The 15708-nt window shown below is 35.5% G+C and overlaps 1 protein-coding gene across 3 annotated transcripts in view; it reads left to right on the top strand.

Annotated features, from left to right (window-relative positions):
* The window catches only part of IL1RAP (interleukin 1 receptor accessory protein), a 134129-nt gene that overhangs the window by 44724 nt on the left and 73697 nt on the right, over positions 1-15708 (top strand). The window lies entirely within an intron of this gene.

The following is a 15708-nucleotide window of genomic DNA, read 5'->3' as shown; positions in this document are numbered from 1 at the left end:
GTACAGAATCATAGATTTGACAGAATTATAGAATGTTGATAATGGGAGGAACCACTGACATCTCTAGTCGTTATGGGACACAGTGCACTTAGGGCAGTGGTCTGAATGTGCATTAATATAGAAATTTTCTATCACTTTCACATTTAAGCCAACTAGAATCCTGCTTCTTTTCCTTGCTTCAGGTCCTGTGAGAAAATAAATGACAGTGATGGTAGCAGCACTCTGTTTTCTAAACCTGAGCCAGTGGTGGAGAGGCCTTGGTGGTAACAGTCCATTGAGACCTTATCAAAACAAATAAATAATGATGAGTTTCCATCTCACTGCTTCTAGATAGGAAATATAGGACCTGTCATTAAGTTCATTCTTTCTTTGGTTCATAAGAGGACCCAGCCAAAGCCTTCATTGGATTTGAATAACCAAACTCAATGCTCATGAATCTGGATCACATGAAATCTGAGTTACAAGGGACTTGAAAATCCACTTTTTTCAGGTCTCCTCTCATCTCCAGAATTACTGTTGAGAACCATTTCATGGTACCTCTAAGTAGTTATTACCTGATTGCAGCCCATTATGTCTTTGGACTGATCAAATTCTTAGAAAGCTTTTAGTACATATAAGTGAAATTTGTCTCCTTGTCATTTCCATACATTTCTTTGGTTCAACTGCTTGATTTAAATAGAAATACATAATCCAATCATTTTCAATTTTAATGCAAGGAACCTATCTTTTTTTTAAATTTAAAAAAAGCTTTCCACAGATAATTCCCTGAAGATCATGGGCTATACTTTGATTATCATTGAGTTATATCCTCTATGTGAGAGGCCTTCAGAAATGTTAAAACAGTAATCATATAACCATGACCATGTTCTCTAACATATGCTGTCATCTATTCTTTACATGGCATGAATTCGAGCCCTTTCACCATCGTGCTCACATTTTCTTGGTGTGTTTCAGTTTTGCTATGCTTCTTAAAGCATTTTATTAGAAACCAAAAATAGCACTAAAGGAGGAGTATAACTAGGATGGAGTCAACTCAAAGCTGAGAGAAGTAGATAACTTCCAATCTTGTTGGCCCTGGGATCTTCACAGGGGAAAACATTTATTGTAACCAGGGTTGATACTCAGCTGGGGTACACTATAATACGGTCCACTGGCTGTTTATACAAGCATCTGTCCTGTTTAGCTGAATGTCCCATTTCACTGATCAGTGCCACGATGCCTTGATTTTTAAATATGTGAAATAATAATTGACACATAGACACAAAATAGGTGTTCTCTCTCTCTCTCTCTCTCTCTCTCTCTCTCTCTCCCTCTCTCTCATCTCTCTCGCATACACACATATGTTCTTTCACACCCATTTTTGGGCCAGATTGGCCAACTGGCCAGTTTTATAATGGATTCATACCAGTAATTCATCAGTGTGATTTTATGTGTTGCCTCACGTTGAAGGAAAAGGGGAGAGGTGAGTGCGTTACTCTTGTTGAGAGAATTGCGAAGTCTCAGAAGGTAGTGGGTGCTGGTGCTTTCTCAGCAGTCCTGGCAGTGTTGCTTATCCTGATGACCTTTACTGTAATCCATCCAAGGAGCACCCCCCACTCCTAATTCTGTTGGAAAGTGAGCTTTCTACCCAGAAACTGTGACTCATAACTCTGCTGGGGAAGCTGACTTCTTGAATAAGATAAGTTCTCATACCAGCCCCATTGAGTCACTACAGGAGGAGGAAACATGTTGTAATCCCCTCAGCCCATCTGGCACATATTCATTCACTTCCTTATGAAAAGGTGTATTGTGTCTGTGTCAGTGATGTACTTCCTAGTTGGAGGGAAAGGAACAAAAAGGAAGTGTTGTTGATAAGAATAAAAGGGCAACTGGCTCTGGGCTACTAGGGGAAAAAAGGGATCATGGCACATGCTGAGAGACCAACCAACCTTTCATGCATCAAGGTACCGCCTCTTACTATGATGTAGATGCTGGCAGACTTGTTGGTCTTTCATGAAGCTCTTCCTGTGCTTCAGGTTCCCATCTTAATGGAATCACAAAATTGATGTGAGGAACAAAAGAGAAATAGCCTGAAAACCCCACAGCACTGTAAATATATATGACATTAGTAAAAGTTTTGTCTTGTTTTTCTCGGCCCTTCCATGTGGCACCTCCTCTTCAGAAGCCCTAAATTTAAAAAAGGAGCTCTAACAACATAAGAACTTTCCTTCCATGCAGTGTGTTTCAAATGCCGTGAATTGGACATCAAGCCACACAATTCTGACTTCAGAAAGTAGTCTTTCTGGAAGGCAGCTCTTCTAACCACTATACCACCAATGCCAGAACATAGTCTTTCTGGTAGCAGTACTGTGATTTCCTTATTTGCTCAGGAATTTGGAGTGTGATTTTCATCTCAGGTGGTGATAAAAGCCAATAATCAAAAGCAAGCATCTACTTTCTTTTAAGGAACTAAAGCTTGGATAATTACAATAGCGATAATATAATTATAATGTGTTAGTTATAATGGTAATAATAAAGCTCTCTTTTCTGAAAAATCACTTTACATTTCACATATTTTATGTCATTTGACTCTCACACCCAGACCGTAGAGTAGTCAGACTGTTATAACTCCCTTTTTTTAGATAAGAAAAAAAGAATCAAAGTGGTTAAGTGAATTAGCCAAAGTCCCACAGCTAATACTTAGCATAACTGTGACTTCAACTAGTTCCTCAGTTCCCAAGATGCATGCTGTTTTTACTAAATATACTCTCTCTTGGACTCTACTAGAATATATACAATTTAGAAAGAAGATTAAGATTAATTCTAGGGGTCACAAGTTTTGCCATTAAAGAAACACTCAGTAATAGATTTCTGTGCTTTTTAGATAAGGAGTATCTTTGCGTCCCCCTCTCCCAATATATTATTTTTTAAGAGAAAAATCACTGTAATGTAAGCTCAAAACGCAATATTCCAATTTTTTGCTTGTTATTGTATTAAACATTTCCAACACTAAACCCAAAGAAATTCTCCTTTGCAAGAATTCCAAAAGCAAACTTCGACTCATTACACATTTCTCTTTTGGTGTTTTATTGGCAGCGTGTTAGAAAGCCAAACCGTTAAAGCTGCCTTTAGAACAGGAATAAATATTGGAACTTGTGATTTCCAAGTTGGAGAGTGAGAATAGCACCATATATAATATGGTGAATTTAAAAAATATTGCCATATCAAAATTATTTGCTACACAGAGCACTTAAGGATGAGAGCAATGTATTTTCTTCTCCAAATGCATACACACACAGATCAGTGAATACAGCTTTCTTTTTTAAAGTCAACAGACAGTTGACTATGCACTAGGTGTAGGGCTGGATTTCACACACATTATCATTAACTTTACAGAAAACACTGTAGGGAGGCGTGGGAGCTAGAGATTCTTAGACTGGTTTTGTAGATTAGGAAAGGAAGAGCCAGGGGAGTGGCCTAAGCTAACAGTACTTATGGTGGCATGGCTGATAGAGCTGGGATTTGAAGGCTACCCTTGACTCCAGAACCAGAGCTCTTTCCTTTAGAACACATTTTCTTTAGTTCCTTTAGGAATTGTTCTGCTAATGGAGGTAAATTCCTCTGATTTCTTTTCCATTTTTTTATAAGAAATTTGCAGAGGGTGGAAATAATCTTTTGGCTTATTGAGAGTGAATAATAGTAAATAAATAATAACCAAAAACACTGTATTTTACCAGGAAATAAGAAACATTGGGTTAAGTTATGACTGTTTCACTTTGTGAGTTGTGTAATGACGTAAAAGAAGTCATCTAATCACTCTGTGTCACTTTGTCCTTGCCTATAAACCAAACCAACCAACCAACAAATGAAAGCAAAGCCCCAACCAATTCTGCCTTCTTGTGTTTTTATTAATGAGCATTATGGATATTATTAGACCTCATGGACATACATCACCTATGCTCTTCCTATTTAATTAAGTAATTTCTGATGACAAATATTTCATACAGTGATTTCACTTCATTCTAAAGATCAGATGTTTGACCATTTTATAGTATAGAATCCAAGGTAAATAGGGAAGGTTCTTACTGTATGCATCTTACATTAAAATCTGAGAGAAAGAAGAGAAGGTTACTAGCCTATAGAGGGGTACTAGAGAAGACTTCTCAATCAAAGATCAGTTGCTCTATGGAAGAGAAAATGCATCTTTTATTTGGGAGCAGAATAGTGAGGTGTGACTGAAGGGACAATGCGAAGGCAATTTAGGAGCCAAGCTGGAAAGGCAGGCTGGGAACAGACTATAGAGGACAGGAATCCCTACAGAGAAAGAGAATATTTGTGTTTAACATATTTTAGATATAGTTGGCTAGTTCTTTCTTCTTTTTTAAATTTTGTCTTACTTTTATAAGGACATGTAATATTTTTATTGCAATGTAATGGTTCTCTTAGCTTTTATCAGGATTCAATTTGTTGCCAGGCCCAGTGGCCTCATGTTATTGAATGTGATTTTTGAAAAACTATATTTAGATGTACTTGTGACATTCAGTCCTGTCTCTGTGCTCATGGCTGGTCATCCTGAACACCCTTCGTTTCTATGCAATTTAGTTCAAACATTTGAAGAATGTCTGAAGAATATAGTTTTATTTTATTCTTAGACCTAAAGGTCATTGGGATTATAACATTTCACCCTGTTGTCCTTTAAATGCTGCCACTTGGGAGCACGCAGCTTCACTTTTTTTTTTTCTTTTGTTTTGTTTTTGAGCTGCATTTGTATTTTGAAACACACTGATGTTCATTTTTAAGTTACTTATACTTCCCAAGGGTGTGTATTCTGTAGCCTGATTGAGAAGAGATCTGAGTATCACAGTTTATTGGCCTGATGCTGACTTTGCAAATATAAACTCTTCACAACAGTTTCTTGTTATCATGGTCATAATTCTATGTTTAGAAAAATGGTCTCATTTATACTTCACATGGCGGTGTTAAGAGAAACCACTAATTTTGCAGGGAATATATGTATATAGTATATAGTATATATACATATAGTATATGTATACATGTATATAGTTTAGGTGACAATGTCTGGTTTATAGGAATTTACTCTGCCCTTAAAATTACCTTTATCTCTGCATTTTCCCCCAAACATTTGTTTCTGCATTACTGAGATGAGTTTTATAGAATCAGATCACTATTTCGATTATCAGCGACTCACTCCAAGCCAGTTATCACCCATTTTCATTCCACTGGTTTTAATTTTTTTCTATTTAGCTAATTAACTTCTTTAGAAAATAAAATACATATCTACCCTCAACATAAAATGCAATGATTGCTTTATTTTAAAATCCACTGAGAGCTGCTACTCATTTATTTTTGAAGGACAGATTGAAAATGGATACATTTTAAAAATAATCTGGAAACATCAGTCAGCAACTTCAAGTACCTGCCATCCAGACCGATAAAAGCTGAGATACAGAATTGCCTTCTTTCGTCTTTACCTGTTTTAGAGGCAGTAGAAACAATGAAAATATAAGATGGCTGAGAAAATGAGAGAAAAAAGATAAAATAATCACACACTCAACAATCTAGACTTGGCCGAGTTCTGCTGTTTTCATGAATTTCTTTTCTCCTGCCATCGGAATCAAATCTCTTGGTATAGCTGTACATTATTGGGAAATAAATATCACTTTCCTACAGTGTCTGTAAGGTCTGAAATAATAGTTTAAGTCTCTTTGCCCATCAATCCATTGTTTTTTTGTTTTTTTTTTCCTTCCAAGATACTTTCATCTTTTTTGAAGTGCTTCTTGAGGTAGGCAGGAGTGTGCATTTTTATATGTATACCAAGATACTGATGTTTGCATTTTTCCATTAATTTATATGTCAGAATATTTTGTTCCCTTTAAATTTTGGCCTTGCCATACCAGTGAGAGGGACCAAGTGAAGAGTATTTGCCAATTATCACTTCCTCACCGGTAACTGTAGGGTCTACACCACAAATATAGTTACTCAAGAGGAACAAAACAGAAAGAGAGCACATCCATTAGTCACTAGTGGTCTTTCTACATAAATATTGCTCTTTATTAATGTAATATCCTGGGTTTTATTTGAGTCCTAATTACTTAAACTTACAGTAGAACTGTAGTTGAAATATAAGACTCTATTATTGTTAAAGCAAACACAGATAGATATACAAATTGTTGTTTCCAGGTAGATTTCAATTATTATTACCCATTATTTACTTACTATAGCTTTGCCTTTTTTTCTTTGAGGAGAAACCTTTAATCGTTCACAATAGACTCATTGGCTATTTAAACACATTGTACCTAATAGTTAAATTGATACACCCAAGTTAACTGTTCTTTAGATCCTTTGGGAGTTCAGAATGCCCCCAAAGTTGCCTAATGAACTAATTTTTTCTTTTCAGGGAGAAAGCATTTATTTTATCTTTATATTTTCTAATTTTCTTTGGACCTTTTGATCTATCTGGTTCCCTAGGGAAAATTGTATTTCTCTTATGGGAGACTTTTTAACATCCACAGCTCGATTCTAAATTCCTCTTTATCACTTTTTTACTGACCGCTCAAGGTAAAAGGAAAATGAAAAAGGAGCAGAGATGTGGAGAAAAGAGGGCAGGAAGGGAAGAGAGGATGAGAGAGAAGAGTTAGAGATAGAAATAGAAAAAGAGAGATAACAGAGAAAGAGATACAGAGTGTCTTTTCACAGAGGGACTTGCTGAATTTGATGCAAACCCAGGTATTTATTGTTTCAGATCATAAAAGAACATTTTTAGTACCATACTTAAATATTCCCCCATTTTTCCTGAACTTTCCATTGGGTGGTATCCTTTTTCAACAATTCATTTTTTTTTTTTTTTTTTTTTGACATTTTGACTTTTCCCCTTCTTCCTAGTATATTAAAATGATGGGAACAAATACAAGCTTTAAATATCTTAGAGCAGCGGTCCCCAAACTTATTGGCACCAGGAACCAGTGCTCCTATAATAATCCAGAGCCTGATGATTTCAGGTGGTGCTGAGGTGGTGATGCTAGCACTGGGGAGTGGCTGCAAATACAGATGAAGCTTTGCTTGCTTGCCCACCACTCACCTCCTGCTGTGCATTCCGGATTACTAACAGGCCATGGACTGTTACTGGTCCACTGCCAGGAGGCTGGAGACCCTGCTTTTAAAGGTTTCCTTACATCTAGTGCACCTCCAGCTGTGAGAGTCATCAGCATATCGAGGGATATGCTTTGTCAACTAGGATACTTGTATTCTGAAGGAAGTGTAAGGCAGAGATTGTGGAGACATAGAGCTGTGCGTGGCCTTCATAATAATGAAGGAAGAGGAGATAGCAGGCAAGAATATAAAACTCTGGCTCCCCTTTTACACCTTGCATTCATAAGGTCTAAGGCAGAAATCATCTGCTGTTGTTGCAGTTAACACTGAGCTGTGAAACACCTTTCCTGGTAGCAACGTATTGCTTGAAGTTCAGTAGAAACCCAGTTTATATGCAGACCTAGGAGGAGGGTGTAGCTTTGTCTAGAGAAAAATTGAAATCATGGACATTGTGAACAGAGCAATTAGTAAATGTAAGCGTTGGAGGAGTTCCTCCCATTGCATGAAATAATCTTAGTGAGATATACTAAAGCGGGGTTTCAGGAAGAAAGTGAAGGAAGGCAAGGTCTTTTTTCCTGGTTGCTTTGTTAGAGCCAGATCTTAGTTATCTCACCTTTATTGCTCTAAATATCCTGTTATTAAAAAGGCCCTTCCTCTCATCTACAATGCAGTGATAATTGATGACTGCAATAATAGCTATGATGCATTATGCAATATTGAATTTTTTTTAATTACTAAAGGAAGATCGTGGTAAGCTTAGCATGGCTTTAAATCTCTTACTCTGATTCTCTGTAAATTGGTAATAACTGTAGAGTGGACTGTGTGTGCGTAATAGAAAAGAAAGAATGTGGGGGGAAATAACATTAACTGAATGATATATATGTGTTACATAAATTTTTGAACATCCCCATAATATAGAGATAGGTGTTTTAATCTGTCTTTACCATCGAGGAACTCCAGATTTAGAAAAGTGAATTAAAAAGTTAAATTAACCTAATAGCTTACTATAGCTATTAAGTTATAAAACTTGCATACCTGTTTGACTTTAAAATGCATGCTATTTTCACTATACCATGTTGCCACTGAATTCTTAATAATTAAAACTCTTCGCTTTCTAAATATGTCAATGAAAGCAGTCTATCAATAATTGGTAAAATGGAATTACACATTTGAAAAGAAACATTCAACCAAATAAAAAAAAAGAAACATAGAATATGATTTTTTTTTATGTTGCAAATACAATGTCAAGTTGATTTGTTCCAAGCTTCCTGAAAGATATACCATGCACTTCATTTGCATCTATTCAGGTTATATACATTTTCCCAAGGTTATACAAAATCTCCTGAAGAAAATCGGTTCTAGACAAGATAAGAGATGGATAAAAGAAAGACGGCTCAGTACAGATGCAGTGTGTTTGAGTTTAGTGCCAAGCTATTAACTTTAGTATGCTGCAATGTTGTTTTGGCATTACTCATTTGGCTTCCCATGTGGCTTAGAGATACTAACTGTAACTTCCTGTCTTTCATTCTTACCCAGCTACAGCAGGCTCCGTTCCTCCTCCTAGATGTTAACAGACTTAGCAAATAATGTTTACATGTGGCTCAGAGATTTTTTTCGATGTCCAGTAGAGCATAGCTCTAGACAATTCTTTTTAGTCTAAAAATACAAGTTTTTTTTTTTTCTCTGTTAGACTTTGGCAGTGATTAGTGTACATTTTGAAATTTGATGGTGGTTTCACTCCAAGTTCCATTTTATTTCTGAGGGAGCTGGAATGTTTTATTTTTTCTCAGAAGCTGTCACTTTTGTGTATGTATGTGGCAGCAAAACAGCTAGAATAACCATCACCTGGATTCAGCAAGTACACAAAAGATTGGGCTGGGGACATTATCACTACTTTATACATAGTATATTATTTCACTCACTGCGGACTCTCCAGAATTGAAAACCTGAAAATTTGTTGAGGATTAATGCGCAAGTCCTCTTCGGGAAATCGTTGTTTTCATGGGCTAGTCATCCATTTTAAAGCATATAGTATTTTTATCACACAAAGATGACAAGTATTTCTCTTTTATTTCGAGAACACACCTTTGTGATTGAGAAGAAACAGGTCAAAGATCTGTATAACCTCTACATTTAGGGAGGCTGGTTCTTTATGATTACATGTGAAACCCACCTCAGCAGATGTTTTCTGGGCACCTGTTATGCACAAAGATTCATACCCCAGGAAGTATAAAGAGGGGTAAGCCACTTTACATTCATTGATTTGTAGTATATGGGTATGTGCTAGACCCTGTGCTTGCCCATATTTATTGGTAAACAAGACAGACATGATCTTTACCCTTATGGAGCTTCCAGTCTTAGGGAAGGTTTAGGACGGCATAAAAGAAATAAACATATTAAAAAGTTTTGTGAAGATTATCTAGAAGGCATTATACTGATCACAGTACATCCCATTGAAAGGTGAGAAACAACCACCTATATGCAAAGTAGACCGAAGGCAGTGGAGTCGCACGTGTGAAGTCCCTGAACTATAAGGACCATGCTGCCAATGTTGCTGGACCTGCAAGAACTAGGGGTAAGGGGACACGAGATGAGAGGAAGAAATAGGCAGTGTCCAGTGCATATTAAGAGTATTGTTATATTTACTTTCACCACAACAAAAAAATATTGAAAGGATTTGAGCAGATCCTTAACAGCTTATTAAATGTCTCTGCTAGCTGCCATATGGGAAATATATTGGAGAAGATTTTAGTTTCCCTCAGTATGGTGGACAAGGTCCCTTAAATGACCCTTTTACTGTAAAGCATCTAGAAATGATGCATTTAAAAGTAAGTGTCTTTTAAAATGAATTGTTGTGTTGGTAAGAAGTCCTTAGAGAACAAAATTGAAGTGAAAACAGGAATCCAGAAAAGAAAAGAAGCCAGCTCTGCAGCTGGCAGCTGCCCAAGGTAGCCTCCAGAGTTAGTGGGTGGGAAAAGATGTTTTTAAATACTAGGACATTTGGATAATTTACTTAAAAATAAAATTTCATTCTTGCTTTATGCCATATTCCCAAACAAATATCAGTTGAATTAAATATTTAAATATAAAAAATAAATTAAACCCTAAAATACTAGATGAAAATATATACAAACATTTTTATGGTATTGAGATGGAGAAGACCTTTCTAGATATATCATCAAAGGTAAACATCATTAAATAAATTTTGATATATTTGACTACATACAGATTGACAAAATTAGCATATTATATGTTAAAGGACAAATAAAAAATTGGGAAAATATAAGTATATGTCATCAGATTACAAGCAGCTCTTGCATGCAGAAGAAATCCTTTCAATATAAAGTATGCTCCGGAAAAATGAACAACTATTTTTAACTGGCAGATCAGGCATTTCAAAAAGGATAAAACAAATTGATCATATTAAAAAGAAGCTCAAGTTCATGGGTAAGAAGATAGATGCAAATTAAACCAACAATGAGGTGCCATTTTTCATCTATTAGATTAGCAACAATTAAAGAGGTAACAATCTTACATATCATTGATCAGGGCTTAGTGATCTAACGACTAGATGTGGTGATCTCATATGCTATGGGTGAGTGTACTTGCATCAAGATGTATCCACAACTTGCATCAAGATGTATCCACAACTATATTTTTCTTACAATGTTACCTATGTTTTAAAATGGATAACATTGGAAACAGTGTAAATATCTATTTATAGAGGATGCTTAATTTGTTATATCAATAAAATGGAATACTGAGCGATTAAAAATATAATATAACTTTTTATTTATTTATATGGAAGTGATTAGATGATAGGTATTTTTGTTTAAACACAGGTACCATACAGCAGGATTAGTCTGAAACCTTTAAAAACTGTGGCAGCTAAAGTTAAATTGCATTGGCTTATGAAAGTCAATTGTTCAATTTTCAGGGATTTTTCAAGCCAGTTGTTAAATCATTGATAGTTCGAAATTGGCCATGGTGAGAATATTTACCCAAAGGAATTAATATACAGATGCTACAGATTAGTTCCCCATCCCAAGCCTCTGACTAGTTTATCACACAGCGTTGTGAGCATGTGTGTGTAAGCACATAGGTGCATATATGTAGAAAACCTTTGATGGAATATGCCCAAATCTTAACAGTGTTTATCTTTAGAAAGTACAATTATGTTTGAGTTTATTTCCCTCTTTTAAAAATAATTTTAGGTATCAGCTGAATGTACTGCAATCTGATTATATTTATAATTAGAAATAAAGAGTAACTTAATTTTTGGAACTAAGAAAATAAAGACCTAAACTGTTGGAGTTCTTGAGACTGTAGGTAAAGAGCAATTGTGAAATACACTGTTGTTTAAGCATTGTCTCCTTATTTCTATCTGCAAATGAGATGTTAATAACTTCTCTAGCACAGAGATAATTTCAATATTTATGAATGACCTTGATAGACTACTAAATTCGGACATTTGTGAAGAAAAAGAGATATCACTTTTGAATTTCCTGTATTATACTGTGGACGATATTTGCATATTTGTTAGACATGCAATGTTAAGAAAATAAACATTAGCCATCCCAATTTTTGGAGGTTGAAATCAGTGAGTCCCCATTTCTCTGCTTCAGAGTTTGCTAATACTGGATATTCAGCCCTAATAGTACCTATGTCCCCTAATTCTTGCCTACTCTATCAGTTTATTTAAACATGTCTGTTGATTTTCTGGTTTGTTTCATTTTATTATTATTTTTTTAAGAAGTCAGTGCAACAGAGTATACCCAGCCAACTGTCAATATTTCAATGTCAGTAGGCGTGATTATACATTCATTAAACAAATAAGCACTTCTTCCTTCATCTGTCTGCATTCCTTCATATCTCCATGCAACAAACATATGTTGGGCTTACCTGTGTCAGATATAATTCATATTATCATTGTAGCAACTAATCATTACAGTGGTGAATGACATCATATAGTAGTTTATAATTTTAAAATGCTCGCATTATTTGACCATTAGAAAAACGATAAAGTATATCATTATTCATGGATCAGGAATAAGAGACTTTGAAAGTTTAGGTGACTCATCCATAATCATTGAGATAGTAAACAGAAGAACCAGGACTCAAGCCTTTATCTTCTAGTCCCATTATTCTTTTTCTTAGCAGACCTAGAGGATCCCAACCCTTTCATTAGTAAAGACATCATTTATTTTATGTTTTCTAAAGACTCCATGTGTTGAAAGCAATAGAAACCAGTCATGTTAGCCTTTTAGCCATTACTACACTCTAAGTTAAGAATATATTCATTATGTGAAAAAAAAAAAAAAAACAACTCTGTTTGTTAGCTGCCAATCCACATCTACTCACTCTCCCCTACCCTTCAGCCCTAGGCAACCACTAATCTCCTTTCTGTCTCTATAGATTTGCCTATTCTGGACATTTAATAGAAATGGAAACATATTATATGTGGCTTTTTGTAACTAGCTTAGCATAATGTTTTCACATAATGTTTTTAAGATACATCCATATTGTGGCATGTATCCATATTTCTTTACCTTTTATTGATGAATAATATTCCATTATTTATCCATTAATTATCATTGGACACTTAGATTGTTTTCACTTATTGTCTGTCATGAAAAATGATGATGTGAACATTTGTGTACATATGGATATATGTTTTCATTTTTCTTAGATAAATACCTAGAAGTAGAATTTCTGGGTCATATGGTATGTGTTTAACATTTCGAAGAACTGCCAAACTGTCTTCTGAAGTATGACTGCACCATCGTAAATGTCTTTTTGAAGTATTGAATAGCAAATAAGCCTCAGGTTGGTTATGATTACATAGCCACCTTACAGTCTGGTTTCTTAAGGCAAAACACATTGCATCAAAAAAGAAGAGATCATGGTGAATTCAGAAGTCTTCCCAGGACTCAGCTTCTTAATTTGTGGTCCAAGAGAGGAGCATTTGAGTATTTCCTCTTTGCTAGTGTAACAAATTTAAATCTCAGTGATATGGGAGCTCAAAAAAGGTCCTGGGTCAGAAAATACCTTCGATAATTCATAATATATAGTGTAGAGGAAAAAAGTATCCTGGACTCAAGTCAAACCTTGGCTCCATGTGACTCTCTGTCCTTATCTATAAAATGAAGATGATAATATCTGTCCTACCTTGCTGAGTTGTTACGGAGATATTTCAGGTTTTTCTGTAATCAGCAAAAGCAAGTAAGGAAGCAGAAGCTCTGTCCGATGAGCCTAAAAACTGACACCACATACTTAGCATGTGGGTAAGCATCAGCTGGTTCTCTGTATTATAAGATTAGGTTTGAGATTTTTGCATTCAAAATTGAGTGTTAGCCCACAAGAATGCACATTTCCAAATGACATTAAACCTTTACCCAGAAGAATTTTTATTTGCTCTAGATGTGTTTTACTTATTATTATTATTTTTTGCTTATCAATTCTACTTACCAATTTACTTGGACAATTTTCTTATCAATTTTTTAGGAATTCGAGGGCAGGTATCATGTATTCTTCAAATCAGGTTCCTTGAAAACCAGTCTTTGGTCTCAGGATTCTCTGCCACTTCCTTTAGCTTTAGTTAACTCTAAATTAGTTGAGATTTATATTATTTTTCAATATAATTGTAAAATAACATTTATTCACTCACTGAACAGTCATTTATTGAAATATTTTGATGAGACAGGCTTTAGGATACAGTGAACAAAATAGGTCCTGTTTTCTATTTTTATGCTGCTTACAGTGCACTGTGTTTTTTGTCTAAATGCCTCGAGGTCCCTGTTACTCACCATGACCCGTTGATGGAACCATTACTGCCTTTGCTTTAAAAACGAAGAATAAAGTAGAGTTGAATTAGACTTTAAAAAGTATAAGTGAGATATAACACAAGGAACATAAAAGATCTTGATACCGTGGGTTGCTAATTTGCTGGGTGACCTTGGACATGTTATATAACCTTTCCGAATCTGTGTTTCCTCATCTGTAAAATTGTTTAGTTCTTTCCAATTCTAGCCCACTCAGGTTCTGTAATTGAAGCTGTAGGTTTGAGGTTTAAGAGCCTCTGAAACAAGTTGCCTTTCTTTTTCTTTGCACTTTTCATTAGTCCATCTTAGGCCTTATTTCATGTGGTTTTGTCAGCTTCTTTCCATATTAACTATTGCCTTTCCAAGCCACACCATCTCACTCTTGGACTTTTTGCAGTAACTTTATAACTAGCTCCTCCCCAACTCTTGCCTCTTCCAATTTATTCTTCACATGGCAACCAGCATTATCTATTTCAAATGGTAAATTAAATCATGTTTCTCCTTTGATGAAAATCTTGAAAGTATTTCCTGTTATTCTTGGAATAAACTTTCAATTCCTTGCAGTGGCCTATATCACCATTTCTGTTCAATTTTCTTCCTGTCACCTCAACCTCTTTGTATTCCTCTTTCTTGATTCTTTCAATGAAGCTTCCTGAGATCTTTTCAGACATTCGCATATGGTGTTTCCTTTTTACTCTAAGGGCCTTTACACACTCTTTCTCTCAACTTTGCCCCTTATACCTTCATTCTACAGCACTCAGCTCAAAAGGCAATTCTTCGGAGAGTGCCGCCCCTCCCATCTTTGCAAACACTCAGGCTCAGTAAGATCTGTGCTCTTTCATATTATTCTATGCTTCTTTTTCATGATACTCCTTCCAATAGCAATTTAGTTTTTAATTATGTAATTACTTAGTTACTTACCTAGTTAATTAGTTGTTTAATATCTGTCACTTTTTTGTAATGTAAGTTCCATGGGGACAGACACACCTCTGTATCTTTAGTGCCTAGTAGAAGGCTTTGCATTTATTAGGTGCTCAGTAAATACTCAGTGAATGAATGGATATAATAAATGGCTAAAATTTCATTCTTTACATCAAATATGAGATTATTTTGTATAGGAGAGCATGAAAGTGTATATCAGGAGTTCTGAGGAAGCAACGACTTTTATCTCTATGCAATTATTGATCTCTGTTTTTACAGTGAGTTTCCTCATTCCACTCTATATAAACAAATATCCATCAAACTGTGTGTGCTGGGTACTGTGCTGGGTGACCAAGATCCAAGCCCTCTCTTTGAACTCAGAAACTAGCAGGGGATCAGGTATAACCTCAAATACCAATTATGCAAGGACAGTGGTTAATGTTACAAGAGAGGTCCAGAGAAACTGCTATTGTGGTTTAGAAGTGAAGGAAATTGTTTTAAACTGAGAGCAGCTGGCCATATCTAAATGGCTGGTGTCTAAGGTAGGTCTTGGAGGATTCGTGCGAATTGACCACTTGGAGATGCGTGAGAAAAAGTATTTCAGAGTGGGTCTACAACTGAATGCTTGTCCCCTGCCAGCTGTTACAAGTAGAGCCAAATCTTTAATTAAGAGGCTGGAATTATTTGGATTGATGTTTACTCTATACAACCCTTGACCTTTTAAAGATTATTTATTTAATTCACTCTTTTATTTACATAGAGTAAAATTCAGTTTTTGGTATACAAAGTCTATGAATTTTGGCAACTGCAAACCATGTAACAACCACTGTAATTAAAATGCTAAAAAATTCCATTATCCTACCCCAAATTTCTCTCT

Source organism: Pteropus vampyrus, unplaced genomic scaffold (genome assembly GCF_000151845.1).
Source record: "Pteropus vampyrus isolate Shadow unplaced genomic scaffold, Pvam_2.0 Scaffold14, whole genome shotgun sequence".
In the NCBI taxonomy this organism is placed as follows: domain Eukaryota; kingdom Metazoa; phylum Chordata; class Mammalia; order Chiroptera; family Pteropodidae; genus Pteropus; species Pteropus vampyrus.
This window is presented reverse-complemented; position numbering and strand designations above follow the sequence as displayed.